General features: G+C 38.5%; 1 long non-coding RNA gene across 1 annotated transcript; it reads left to right on the top strand.

Moving 5' to 3' along the window:
• The first annotated feature begins 4,742 nt into the window (after positions 1 to 4,742).
• On the top strand, positions 4,743 to 7,192 carry LOC141571622 (uncharacterized). The gene is made up of 3 exons (XR_012496539.1): positions 4,743 to 5,114; positions 5,821 to 5,973; positions 6,986 to 7,192. It is a non-coding gene; the product is annotated as an uncharacterized LOC141571622 (long non-coding RNA).
• Positions 7,193 to 13,426: the final 6,234 nt, after the last annotated feature.

The following is a 13,426-nucleotide window of genomic DNA, read 5'->3' as shown; positions in this document are numbered from 1 at the left end:
CCAGGACACACCATAAAGCTATTAGAAACAATAAATGAATACAGTAAAGTTACTGGCTAGAAAATCGATGTACAAAAATCCATTGCATTCCTATATACCATGTTTCCCCCAAAATAAGACCTAGGCAGACCATCAGCTCTAATGCATCTTTTGGAGCAAAAATTAATATAAGACCCAGTATTATATTATATTATATTACATTATACCCGGTTTTATATTATGTTATTTTATATTATATTGTATTGTATTATATTGTATTGTATTGTATTATATTATATTATACTATACTATATTATATTAAAGACCTAGTCTTATACTAAAATAAGACCAGGTCTTATATATTAATTTTTGCTCCAAAAGACTCATTAGAGCTGATGGTCCAGCTAGGTCTTATTTTCGGGGACACACAGTACTAACAATGAAATTTCAGAAAAAGAAATGAAAAAAAATTCCTTTTGAAATTGCAACAAAAAGAATAAAATACTTAGGAATAAACTTAACAAAAGATGTGAAGGACCTATACACTGAAAACTATGATATTTTAAAAAGAAACTGAAGAAGACACAAAGAAATGGAAAGCTATTCCGTGCTCATGGATTGGAAGAATCAACATAGTTAAAATGCCCATATTACCCAAAGCAATATACAATTTAATGCAATCCCTATCAAAATCCCAATGGCGTTTTTTAAAGAAATAGAACAAAAACTCATCAGATTTATATGGAATCGCAAAAGACCCCAAATAGCCAAAGCAATCCTAAGAAAAAAGAACAATACTGGAGGTATCACACTCCTTGACTTCAGCTTGTACTACAAAGCCAAAAATGTACAACAGAGAAAAGAAAGCTTTTTCAATAAATGGTGCTAGGAAAATTGGAAAGCCACGTGCAAAAGAATGAAACTAAACTGCTATCTGTCACCATATACCGAAATTAACTCAAAATGGATCAAAGACCTAAACATAAAACCTGAAGCAATAAACTGCATAGAAGCAAGCATAGGCACTAAATTTATGGACTTTGGGTTCAAAAAAGATTTTATGAATTTGACTTCAAAAGCAAGGGAAGTAAAAGCTAAAATAAATGAACGGGACTATATCAAACAAAAAAGCTTCTGCACAGCAAAAGAAACCATCAACAAAACAAAGAGGCAACCAACCGAATGGGAGAAGATATTTGTAAATAGCACCTCCAATAAGGGGCTAATATCCAAAATATATAAAAGACTCATACAACTCAACAACAACAAAAAATAAACAATCCAGTTAACAAATGAGCAGAGGACCTGAACAGACACTTCTCCCAAGACATACAAACGACCAAGAGATATATGAAAAACTGCTCAACTTCACTAGCTATTAGGGAAATGCAAATCAAAACCACAATGAGATATCACCTCACACCTATTAGAAGGGCTATCATCAACAAGACAGTAATAACAAATGTTGGAAAGACTGTGGAGAAAAAGGAATCCTCATACACTGTTGGTGGGAATGTAAATTGGTACAGCTGCTATGGAAAATGTAAAGGAGGCTCCTCAAAAAATTAAGAATAGAATGACCATATGACTCAGCAATACCTATCCTGAGTATCTACCCAAAAAATCTGAAAACATTTATCTGTAAAGATATATGTACCCTGATATTCATTGCAGCATTATTTATGGTGGCCAAGACATGGAAACAACCAAAGTGTCCTTCAATAGATGATTGGATAAAGAAGATGTGGTATATATACACAATGGAATATTACTCGGCCATAAGAAAAGATGACGTACTGCCATTTGCAGCAACATGGATGGCTCTTGAGATTATTATGCCAAGCAAAATTAGTCAGATAGGAAAAGTCAAGAACCATATAACTTCACTCATATGTAGAATATAAAACTGAAAGCAACAAAGGAACAAGACGAACAAAAAATTCATAGACACAGACAACAGCTTAGTGGTTACTAGAGGGTAAGGGGGGAGGAGGATGGTAGAAGAGAGAAAAGGAAATCAAATATATGGTGATGGAAGGAGAACTGCCTCTGGGTGGTGAACGTACAATGTGATATATAAATGGTGTAGTATAGAAATTTACACTTGAAACCTATACAATTTTACTAGCCATTGTCATCCCAATACATTTAATAAATTTGAAAAAAGAAAAGAGAAAAAAAATTTCCAGGGCAGAGGGCAGATACCCAAACTCTTTCACTGTGCTCCTGAGGACTTGCACAGATACTCTGCTTATCACTTTGTTTGGTGTCCAGAGGAAGGCTGGTAATTTAGAAACTTACAGGGGTCTTTGAGAAGAAACGAAGACCTCAAGCAGGAAATGTCATAAAAGGATTCGGAGTGGGGAGGAGGGCAGTTGTAAAAATAAAATGGCAAAGATGATGGAAGAAAGGGAAAGAAAGGATGAAAGAGTCTTTTGCATCACTGTGGAACTGCAATGCACTCACACATTATCCTCAGTGAGGCCTCCAGGGCTCCCTAACCCACCCAACACACAGTTTCTGTCTATATTCCAGCAGTGTGCTGATGTGTCTTCTATCAATGAAGACATATTTCTGAGACATCTAATTAGAATAGCCTTCTATGGCAGACACTGTTAATTACCTTGTGTACAGTTGTTATCCCAACTTCCCTTATTCCACATGAACAGAATTCCATTTTTAATTACCTTCCAAAGTGTGGCAAAGTTATTCAGATTAGGAAGGCCAGACCCAGAGTAGGGAATCTTGTTCCCATCCTAGCAACGGATGAGGAGTTGCTTCTTATGGATGAACAAAGAAAGTGGTTTCTTGAAATGCAATCTACTGGTGAAGGTGCTGTGCAGTTTGTGACAACAAAGGACTTAGAATATTACTTAAACTTAGTTGATAAAGCAGCAGCAGGGTTTCAGAAGACTGACTCCTATCCTGAAATAAGTTCTGCTGTGGGTAAAATGCTACCAAACAGCAGCACATGCTACAGAGAAATCGTTCATAAGAGGAAGAGTCAACTGATGCAGCAAACTTCATTGTTGTCTTATTTTTAAAAATTACCACAGCCCCCAATTTTCAGCAACCACCACCCTGATCAGTGAGCCGCCATCAACATCGAGGCAAGACCCTCCACCAGTGGAAAGGTTATGACTCGCTGAAGGCTCAGATGAGGGTTAGCAATAAAGTATTTTTTAGCAATGAAGTATTTTTAATGAAGTTACATACATTGCTTTTTAGATATAATGTTATTGCACATTTACTAGACTACAGTATAGAGTACACATAACTTTTATGTGCACTGGGAAATTTGTGTGAGTCACTTTATTGCAGTGGTCTGGAACCAAAACCACACTATCTCTGAGGTATGCCTGTATACAGAATATATAAAGAATACTCAGAATTCAACAGTAAAATAATTTTTTAAATGGGCAAAAAAATTGAACAGATATTTCATATATATGTGGATGGCAAATAAACACATGAAAAGATGTTCAACGTTATTAGTGATTAGGGAAATCCAAATTAAAACCACACTGAGATACCACTTATTACAATGGCTAAAATGAAAAAGACTGGCCATGCCTCGTGTTAATGAGCTGTGAATCAACTGAAACTCTCACACATGCTGGTGGGAATGTAAAATGGTACAACTGCACGGAAAATAGTTTGGCAGTTTCTTAAAAGTTAAACATCTCTCTCCATATGACCCAGCCATTCCAATCTTACGTATTTATCCCAAAGAAATAAAAACATGTGTTGATACAAAAACTGGAACGTGAATATTCATATCAACTGTATTTGTAATAGCCAAAACCTGGCAGCAGTTTTGATTCTGGAAACAATCAAAATGTCCATGAAGAGATGAATGAATAAATGAAGTGAGATCTATCCATGCAGTGGAATACTGCACAATAAAAAGAAAGGAAGTATTGAGGTGATACATTCAACAACATGGGTGAATCGTTAAATAATTATGCGAGTGATAGAAGCCAGCCAAAAAAGTACCTACTGTATGATTCTAATTCTTATAAAATTCCAGAAAAACAAATTTGCCTATAATGACAGAAAGCTGTTTTAATAGGTTGAGTAGTGTGGGGAGGTGTGAGAGGGAGAGATTACAAAGAGGCAGAAGGAAACTTTTGGAGGTGATGGATATGTTTATTATCCAGTATTGATTTTGGTGGTAGTTTCATGCCTGTAGATATATGTCAACACTTAACAAATTGCACACTTTAAATACATGTAGTGTGCTAGATGTCAATTATAACTCAAAAAATTCTATCTTTAGGAAACAATCACAGATACCATAAAAATGTAATTATAAGGATCTTCGTTGCCGAAATACATATAGTAGCATAAAAATTTAGAGGCAGATCAAATGTCCAATGATAGGAAGATGTAAAGTAACTTGTTCTTCTACATTATAAAAATAAATATTGCACATTTATATAATGTGAGATCCATGATGGATTTTTACTGACATGGGGAAAAGCACACAGTATGTTAATAAAGAAAAGCAGGATATAAAACCTTGAAGTCCAATCACAATTTAACTCACACCCACTTGTAGAAAAAATTCCTTAAGGAGATGTACTAAAATATCTCTGGGTTGCGATATTATGGCTGTCCTTTTTTATCTTGTTTATTGTTTTACCCCCATATTTTCCATTTTTTTTAAAAACAATAATCGCGATTAACTTTTTTTTTTTGTCCAGAAAATAACACTTTTTCTTATAGAATTATCCAAATTGGGGAAAATATGATTCATAAACATACAACTACTAGATGTCTGGTCCTGTGTGTTGCCAGTCACCTGCTTGTTGATGCACTTCTTTGTGGTAGGTTGTATTTTTGGTCACAACTTCTTGTTCCCTCCCTGCAGGTGGAGTATATTGACAGACTCCACCTGACATGTGACTTGCTTTAGCTAATGGGATGTGAGCAGACATGATCAAGACCACAGCACAGCAGAGGCTTTAAATACAATTGTGTTTTTTGGCTCAGCCACTTGGACTCCTGCCCTCTGCAGGTGAACATATCATGATATATGAAGAAGACGCGGGGCAGACCCAAAGTCATTCTGTCACCTGGAGGAAAGCCACAGTGGACCTTCTGTCCTCATGTAACAAGAACAAGAAATAAAGGTTTGATTCTGGAGGGTTCTGAGATGTGGGGATTATTTGTTACCCAGCCAAAGCTGAGCAGTACATATTATCTATTACAGTTTATAAGCTCTTAGATGGCAGGGACCAGAGTGTACGACTAGCATAGCATAGCAGTGTGTGTACCACAAAACCTAGAATCCAAGTCAAGAGGCTTTTATGCTCTAAATTCCCCATCATGAAGTACAGGTGTAAGGATGGGAGTTAGGGGGTTAGGCAGGGTATTGGGAAATGCTTGAAGATACCCCTCTAAAAGGGGAGAAGGCAAATGAAAACTTTAGAGAGAAGGAAAAGAAAACTTTGGATATGGGGTGGTGGGATGAGAGAATGTGGTGAGATTGTAGATATGGAAAGACGTAGGTGAGAAAGATGGAAAGGAAAGGAGATACATGTAATCAAAAAGTGGTGGAGAAATGTTTTCCATCTGAATGACCCCAGGTGTCTTTTCTACTCTTAAAAATGGTGCTGGCATTATTTCTTCCTCAAATGCACATTTCTTTAGACAGAAAGTGGAAAACGCCCTAACGTGGGTTTTAATGAAAGTTAAAATCTGCTGTCTTCACTGCTTAGGGAACCATGAGGCCCAGGTTTCTTTTCTATCAAAACAAAAGCTTCTTTTGACTTTCTCTTGTGTCCTTTGCTTTCTTTGGGTACTCAATCTGAATTTTCCCTTTTTCTTAATCTGCAGGTCTCCAACTCACATCAACTCTGTGTATTTAATTTCGCTCATTGAAGATACCAGCATCTTTAGGTTTGTATACAGCACCTTTCCTCCTTCCTTGGAGAGCAGGATAATTTGATGTCATTGGCCCAAGAAACTTCACTGAACTTTGAGATATAGGTGAGAATGTAAATTCATATTTGATAACCAGCTTGCCTTTTTTTAATACTTGAAGCCTTTTTTTAAAAGAAAAAATCTAATTATGCACAAGAGAAATTCACTTAAAATTAATTCACTAGGAATTAAATTGAAAAAAGGTAAGGATGTTAATGATCCTTTTTAAAAATATAATTCAAATTAGAAACACTAATTATAGCAACTCCTTTATATAACATGAAACACAGTTCTCTGAGGCTTGGGGAAGAGGACTGGCTATAGAGCAGACTTGCAGAGAACAAAGTTTCTGATTTCTGGGGGAATTTGTATGAATGAGGAATAAAATTGCCCTCGAGGAAGTACTACCCTGTTCTGCTGATAATCTGTGTCATTGTCTCAGGAAGATAAAAGGACATGGCATGTCCATCATTTAATTCTGGGATCAAGATATAAGGGTTCACCATCTTTCAAAGACAGGAAGGAAGCCAGAATGTCTGAGCAGCCCCCGGATCCAGGCCTCCTTCCAGATCAGGGTCACGCAGTGAGCGAGTGATAAAGCTGGGATTTCCATCTGAGCGTGTGTCACCCAGAGCTGTTGCCCTTCTCACTTCACCAATCCCTCCTGAGGACAGGCAAGGATCTCAGTCAGGATCCCAAGGCTGTGCTTACTCACTCCTTATCAAGGTTATATTTGCCAATCCTCAGGCCAGGGCAAGGCCCACGTGCTAAACTGTGTTTTTCAAACTGTGGGTTGTGTCCCATTATTGGGTCATGACATCAAGTTTTAGAGGGTCACACTGTGTATGAGTATTTTTTAAAAAGTGGAACAGAATAGAAAACACCAGCCTACATTAGATGCATGCAGGAGTGTTATAGGCCGAATGTGTCCCCTCACCCCCATTCCGATGTTGAGGTCCTAACCCCCCAGCGCCTCAGAATCTGATTGTATTTGGAGATAGGGTCTTTAAAGAGGCGATGAAGTTAAAATGAGAACATCAGAGTGTATCCTAATCAAACATGCTCGTTTCTTTATAAGAAGAAGAGATTAGGACACAAAGAGGGAAGACCATGTGAGGACACAGCAAGAGGCGGGAGTTCACAAGCCAAGGAGAGAGGCCTTAGAAGAAACCAACCCTGCCAACAGCTTGATCTTAACTTCTAGCCTCCAGAACTGTGAGGAAATAAGTTTCTATTGTTTAAACCACCCAGTCTGTGGAACTTTGTTATGGCAGCCCTAGTAAATTAAGGGCTAAGTATTGTTTTGTAAAATTTTAATTTCACACACATACACACACACACACACACACACACACACACACACACACACACACACTTACTATAGACTAATAGCCTAAAATTATTGAAGAACGTTGAGTTAGAATAAGATCACGACATTTCCATATTTTGGGAGCCCACCATGGAGACCGTCTGCAGCCATCCACGCGAGGACAGTGATGACACAGACCCTCACAACCAGAGCAAGTGAAGCCTGCCTGTGGCGTCCTCAGTAACAAGAAAGAGAAGCCCTTGGCTGGGCAGAGGGAAATCTCTCTCATATGTGAAATTCAGAGTTTCTCTTTATCAGAGCAAAAGAATGTGTTAGAACAAAGCAGCAATCTCTAAGTGCAAATTATTTATATTGATTTTTTTTAATGGAGCAATTTATTACCCAGTGAGCTTAGCTGTTGGGAATTCACCCAGGAACCTAGAAGAAAGCCAGAAAGTTTGCATGTCAGTAAGCCTCAGTGTCATAAAATCCATGCTCTAAAGTTTACCAACTTTATTCACAGGATAGCTCTTCTGGCTCTCATTTGATCTTTTTATTCCTATTTTATACCCTCATAGTTTTAAAAGAATGTTTAACTTTAAACCATTTTACCCGGCACCATATTTGTTGGCCAAAACCAAGAGTGGATTCTCTCCTTTACTTTGAGCCTAATTCTGAGTGATGAGGTAAATGTTTCAGGACACTTAAATCTTAGAATCCTTAAGGAGACATTTTGTTTTCCCCTTCTTTTCTATTCAAAAATATAAGACATTTTAAAAAAGTATAATCATGTAAATTTCTGTTTTATTGGTGAGATGATTTACATCTGCCTGGGTTTGAGCCGACCGGGTTGGTGCATCTTATAAAGAGCCTGCGCCTGGGGTCTGCTCAGAAGGAGAAGAAAGTGCTGGACCTTTCATGGCCTCTCTCCAGACAAATGTGACTGACAGTAACAGCGTCCAATTGCATCTCTATTACTTGATTATTACAAGCTTAATGGGCCCTCCCCTTTCAGTTCTTTGGAACATATTTCTTGCAAGAGCTTTGTTGCAACGCTGTAAAATTTACATCTCTGATGAGGTACACACAACGCATTTCTTGAATACAATACCTACTGGTATTAATTTAGTTTGTCTTTATTTTCTTTTTCCAGAAAGAGGGAGAAAAATCACGAATAGTGAGGCTAAGTTGCATCAGGCTTTTAAAGGGGATTTTGACCAACGTTCTCCCAGAACAATCAACCAGAATTTTACCATCCTAATTACACATATTTTACACAAACCTAGCAGTTTGACTCCCTCGTTCACAGCAGACTGGACACAGCTCATCGGAAAGTCAAGAGTACTGATGAACGAAAACGACAGCTAACAGAATAATAATAAGAGCAACAACCAAAATATTAGAGCAAGACTTAACAACTTGGGAAGCCACCCCCCGGGGGATACTTGGAATGACCTATCCAGCATATATCAATAGTCTTTGAGGGCACAGCTGTGTTTCAGACCAGAACGATATTATTGAGTAATCAAGAAGACAAACTATGATACCATTGATTAATGACAAAGATTCTGCCTTTGACCAAACTTTCGGCAAACTTTCTGAGCCCTCTTCTTCACTAGGCCTCTACCTTGGCCCTGTCCTTGCCGGGTCTGCATAGCCTACTTATAGCAAGAATCCTGCTAAGTCAATTGAGAACGAATCCCTCCTCTCCTGATATCTGTACTTTACATGTTTCAGAACTTCTTTCTTTCTTATGGCTCAATAATATTCCATTGACCAACAGACCACATTTTGTTTATCTTTTTATCTGTTTATGGACACTTGAGTTGTTTCCATCTTTTGACTATTGTGAATAATGCTGCAATGAACATGGGTGTTCAAGTATTTGTTTGAATCTCTATTTTCAATTCTTTTGGGTATAGTGGAATTGCTGGGTCATTTGTAATTCCATGTTTAGCTTTTAGAGGAACCACTAGACTGTTTGCCACAGTGGCCACACCATTTTCCATTTCCAATAGCAATGTGTGAGGCTTCCAATTTCTCCACATCCTTACCGACAGTTGTTCATTTCTGTTTTTGTTTTTATAGTCACGCTATTAGGTGTGAAGTGGTATATCATTGGTTTTTTTATTAAAGTTTATTGGGGTGCCAATTGTTAGTAAAGTTATATAGATTTCAGGTATACAATTCTGTAATATATCATCTATATATCACATTGTGTGTTCATCACCCAGAGTTAGTTCTTCTATCATAGTGGTTTTAGTTTGCATTTCCTAATGATTAATGATGTTGAGCATCTTTTTTTGTGCTTATTGGCCATTTGTATATCTTTTTTGGAGAAATGTCTGTTCAAGTTTTTTGCCCGTTTTTAAATTGGGTTGTTTGTCTGTTTTTCTTGTTAAATTATAGGAGTTCTTTATAGGTATTCTGGATATTAAACCCTTATCAGATATATGATTTATAAATATTTTCTCCCATTCTGTACGTTGTCTTTTTTCCTTCGATGGATAAAATCATTTCATTTTAATCAAGTCCAGTCTATCTGCACTTTCTTTTGTGGCCTGTGGTTTGGTTTATATTTAGGAATCCATTGTCATAGCTAATGTCATGAAGATTTTCCCTTATGTTTTCTTCTGAGACTTTTATGGTTTTAGCTCTTATGTTTAGGTCATTGATCCATTTTGAGTTAGTTTTTGTATATGGTATAAGGTAAGGGTCAAACTTAATTCCTTTGCATGTGGAAATCCAGTTGTCCCAGCATCTGTTGAAGAGTCTGAGCTTTTCCCATTGAATGGTCTTTGAACTCTTGTCAAAAATCAATTGGCTCACATATTTCTGGACTTCCAGTTCCATTCCATTGCTCTCTATATCTATCTTTATGCCAATACCACACTGTTTGATTACTTCACTTTGTAGTAACTTTTGAATTCGGGAAATGTCAGTCCTCCAACTGTGTTCTTCTTTTTCAAGCTTATTGTGGCAATTCAGAGCCTCTGGCAATTCCATATAAATTTTAGGATTGGCTTTTTCATCTTTAAAAAAAAGGTTGTTGGAATTTTGATAGGAATTGTATTTAATTTGCAGATCACTTTGGGTCCAACTCTGGCTTTTTTCCTGGACTATTAGGACTATTGAGAAGCCTTCTCACCTGATTTGAGGGTCTGAACTTGGAACTCCGTAGCCAGGAGGTTCAGCAACTGCCGAGTGTTCTGTCCATGGTGAGTTGGTGAGTTTGGAGCAGCGAGGCGAATCAGAACATTCTGTGCTTGTCTTTTCTCCCAGTACTGGCTGAAGGCATCATTCAAAACACCAGCACCTCTCTCTCTCTTTCTCTCTCTCTTTCTCTCTTGCATTTGTTCCAGCCTGGAGACTACAGTTTTAGAACGCACTGTCTTAGTGGTTGATGAATCAGCACCCAATTGTGGAACTGAAATTGGACCAGCTGGGTGTTCTGAAGCTAATTGGGAAGCAGACATTGAACTCTTAGCTTTCCAGTAACTCTTCCCTTTTTGTGAATGTATTTTAGTACTTCTGTATTTAAATAGAGTTTTCAATTTGCATACATATTGGCTAGGGATGCATTCAGTTGCATGCAACAGTAGATTTATTTTTCTTATACGATAAGAAGCTCAAAGGGAGGTGGCTTCTGGCATTGGTTCTGGCACTAAAGATTTCAGGGTTGGCATCTTTGCAGTTCTTTTGGCCTCCACTCACGAGCTCAAGATGGCTTTACCACTTCAAATATCATATCGACATTCATAACAGGAAAGAATGGGAGGGGCACCCCAGAGCATATATCAAGAAGACAGGGACCGGCATGGTTGCTCAGGTGGTTGGAGTGCCATGCTCCTAACGCTGAGGTTGCCTGTTCGATTCCCACATGGGCCAGTGAGCTGTGCCCTCTACAGCTAAGATTGTGAACAATGGCTCTCCCTGGAGCTGGGCTGCCGTGAGCAGCCGGTGGCCAGCGTGAGTGGCCGGCAGCCATCGTGAGCAGCTGTGGGCTGCCATGGGCTACTGTGTGCTGCCAGGAGCAGCCGGCGGTCAGGGTGAATGGCCGGCAGCCAGCGAGAGCTGCTGTGAGCAGCAGACCAACGACAAACAACTGACCGCCTCAGCCGGGGGGAGTGCAAGGCTCATAACACCAGCATGGGTCAGAGAGCTATGTCCTACACAAGTAGACTGAGAAACAACGGCTTGAACCGGAGTGGGGGGGCGGGGCAGGCAGAAGGGGGAAAAAATCAAAAAGAAGACAGAGGTTTCCTAGAAACTCACTGAGGTCTTCCCATATTTTGTTGGAATTATGTCCCATGGCTATCTGTAGTTGTAAAAGATCTGGAAATTTAGGGAATAAGATTGTAATGATTAGCTTCAACCAGTCCTGAGCCATTGTTTGGAGCTAGGCATATTACCTTCCTTAACAAAATTGGGATTCTGTGGGCAAAGAATAAGAAGGAGTAGGATATCAGTATTCTCGTATGTATATATGTATAGTTATTTTATTATATGTTCCCTTAACAATTTCTACCTCTTGTGAGCTTCTTCTCTTCCCTGGTATTCTAAGAAAACTGGAAATCATTTGTCTTCTTTTCTTCTCTATTGGGCCTACATAGGGGTTAGCACATAGTGAGTACACTGAGTACACAATAAATATGGGGTGCTCTCACCAACAGACAAGTTAGAAAGTTGACTTCTTCAGGAGAGTATGCGCCAGAGAGGGCTGGGAGGTGCTGTTCCGCTTCTGTTGACAAAAGTCTGATTATGACCATCCTGTCAGGCTGGAAGCATATTTGAGCAGGGTGACAGGCTATGTGTCTTTAAGACACTATCCATAATGTGTTTCCTAATTATATCTTTTTAATGTTAAAAACACTTTGTTTTCTTGCCCTTTGGGGGAAAAGTCATGCTTCAAAAAGGCATCTCATCAATGAGCCAATCAAAGAAATATCTTAATGAGAAGACAGAGAAAAAAATCCCTAACATTTGTATTTGGGTGGATTTCAACAGTTAATTTAGATTTCAAAATGTGAATGTAAATTAAAAGGCTAAATACTTAAAAGTCAAAAATATTCCATATTTGACATTAAAGTCAGTGAATTGATCACATTTGCGGAATGTAGCTAGTAAAAAGTGCTAATTTATGGCTAACTAATTAAACAGGGAGACAGATGGAGAATCAAATGAGTTTTCCTCACATGCAAATTTGCATACTGTTTCTAATGATGCACACGCTTGTTGTGCTATATGGTGCCCTCCAGTATTGGAAGAACATGGAGAGCTATTTATGCCAGTTTTGCTCACGCATCCCAAAGAAAGAAAAGGGGAATTATACAGAGTCATAGACTTAGAAGATAAAATACAGAGCTCAGTTAGATGTTCTCTCTTGTTATTCACTCACTGATTCCTTTTGCTCCATTTCACTGTGGGAAGAACAGGCAAGTGTGAAATGATGAAATTCTCTCCATTCTGCATTGTGTAATGGAAAACGCACTGTTCTAGGAATCAGAAGACCATTTAATTTCAGTTTCCTCAGTAACTAGGTATGTGACATTGAGTAACCCTCTTCTCTCTAGTCCTGACTTGCCTCATTAGACATTTGAGTTTTATGTTGACTAGATTATCTGTAAGCAGTATGGTCTGGTGGAAAAAGCAAGGTCTCCTTTGATCTTGGACCAACCACCTACTAGCTGAGGGATCTTAGACACATTACTTTAGCCACTGTGTGCTACAGTTTCTTATCAGCAAAATGAGACTGTTGGCTGATTATTTCATGCAAAGCTCCTAGAAAGTGCCTGGGATATGATAAGTACCCCCCAAATGTTAGCTATTATCTCTAAGATTGTTTCCTACAATAAGAGTCTCTGAGTCTATGTGTTGAAATATGAAGAAAGATAACTTCATGACAGCCAATCTAGACTGCTCCCGTCCTATATCAGGCTTGTAATTTCTAGAAATCACTAGCAGGGGTTATTTAACTGTCAGGATATTATTCATTCTGCCCTTGATGCACAGCACCACCAGAGGGAAAGAGTTCAATCTCTTCCAGGCCATGCCAGTGCTCATACCCACCAGGATGGTACTGACTGGGGCAAATGAGTCATCAGAAGTATTATGCTCAGAGTTGTATTCAGAGTTGCCAGTGGAACTTGTGGAAGGAAATCTCGACTCTTCTCTAGCTCCCATGCCTATAGTCCCAACAATAGATAGAGA

The sequence above is a fragment of the Rhinolophus sinicus genome, linkage group LG01 (genome assembly GCF_036562045.2).
Source record: "Rhinolophus sinicus isolate RSC01 linkage group LG01, ASM3656204v1, whole genome shotgun sequence".
In the NCBI taxonomy this organism is placed as follows: Eukaryota; Metazoa; Chordata; class Mammalia; order Chiroptera; family Rhinolophidae; genus Rhinolophus; species Rhinolophus sinicus.
The sequence above is the reverse complement of the archived record's forward strand: the minus strand, read 5'-3'. Positions and strand labels throughout refer to the sequence as shown.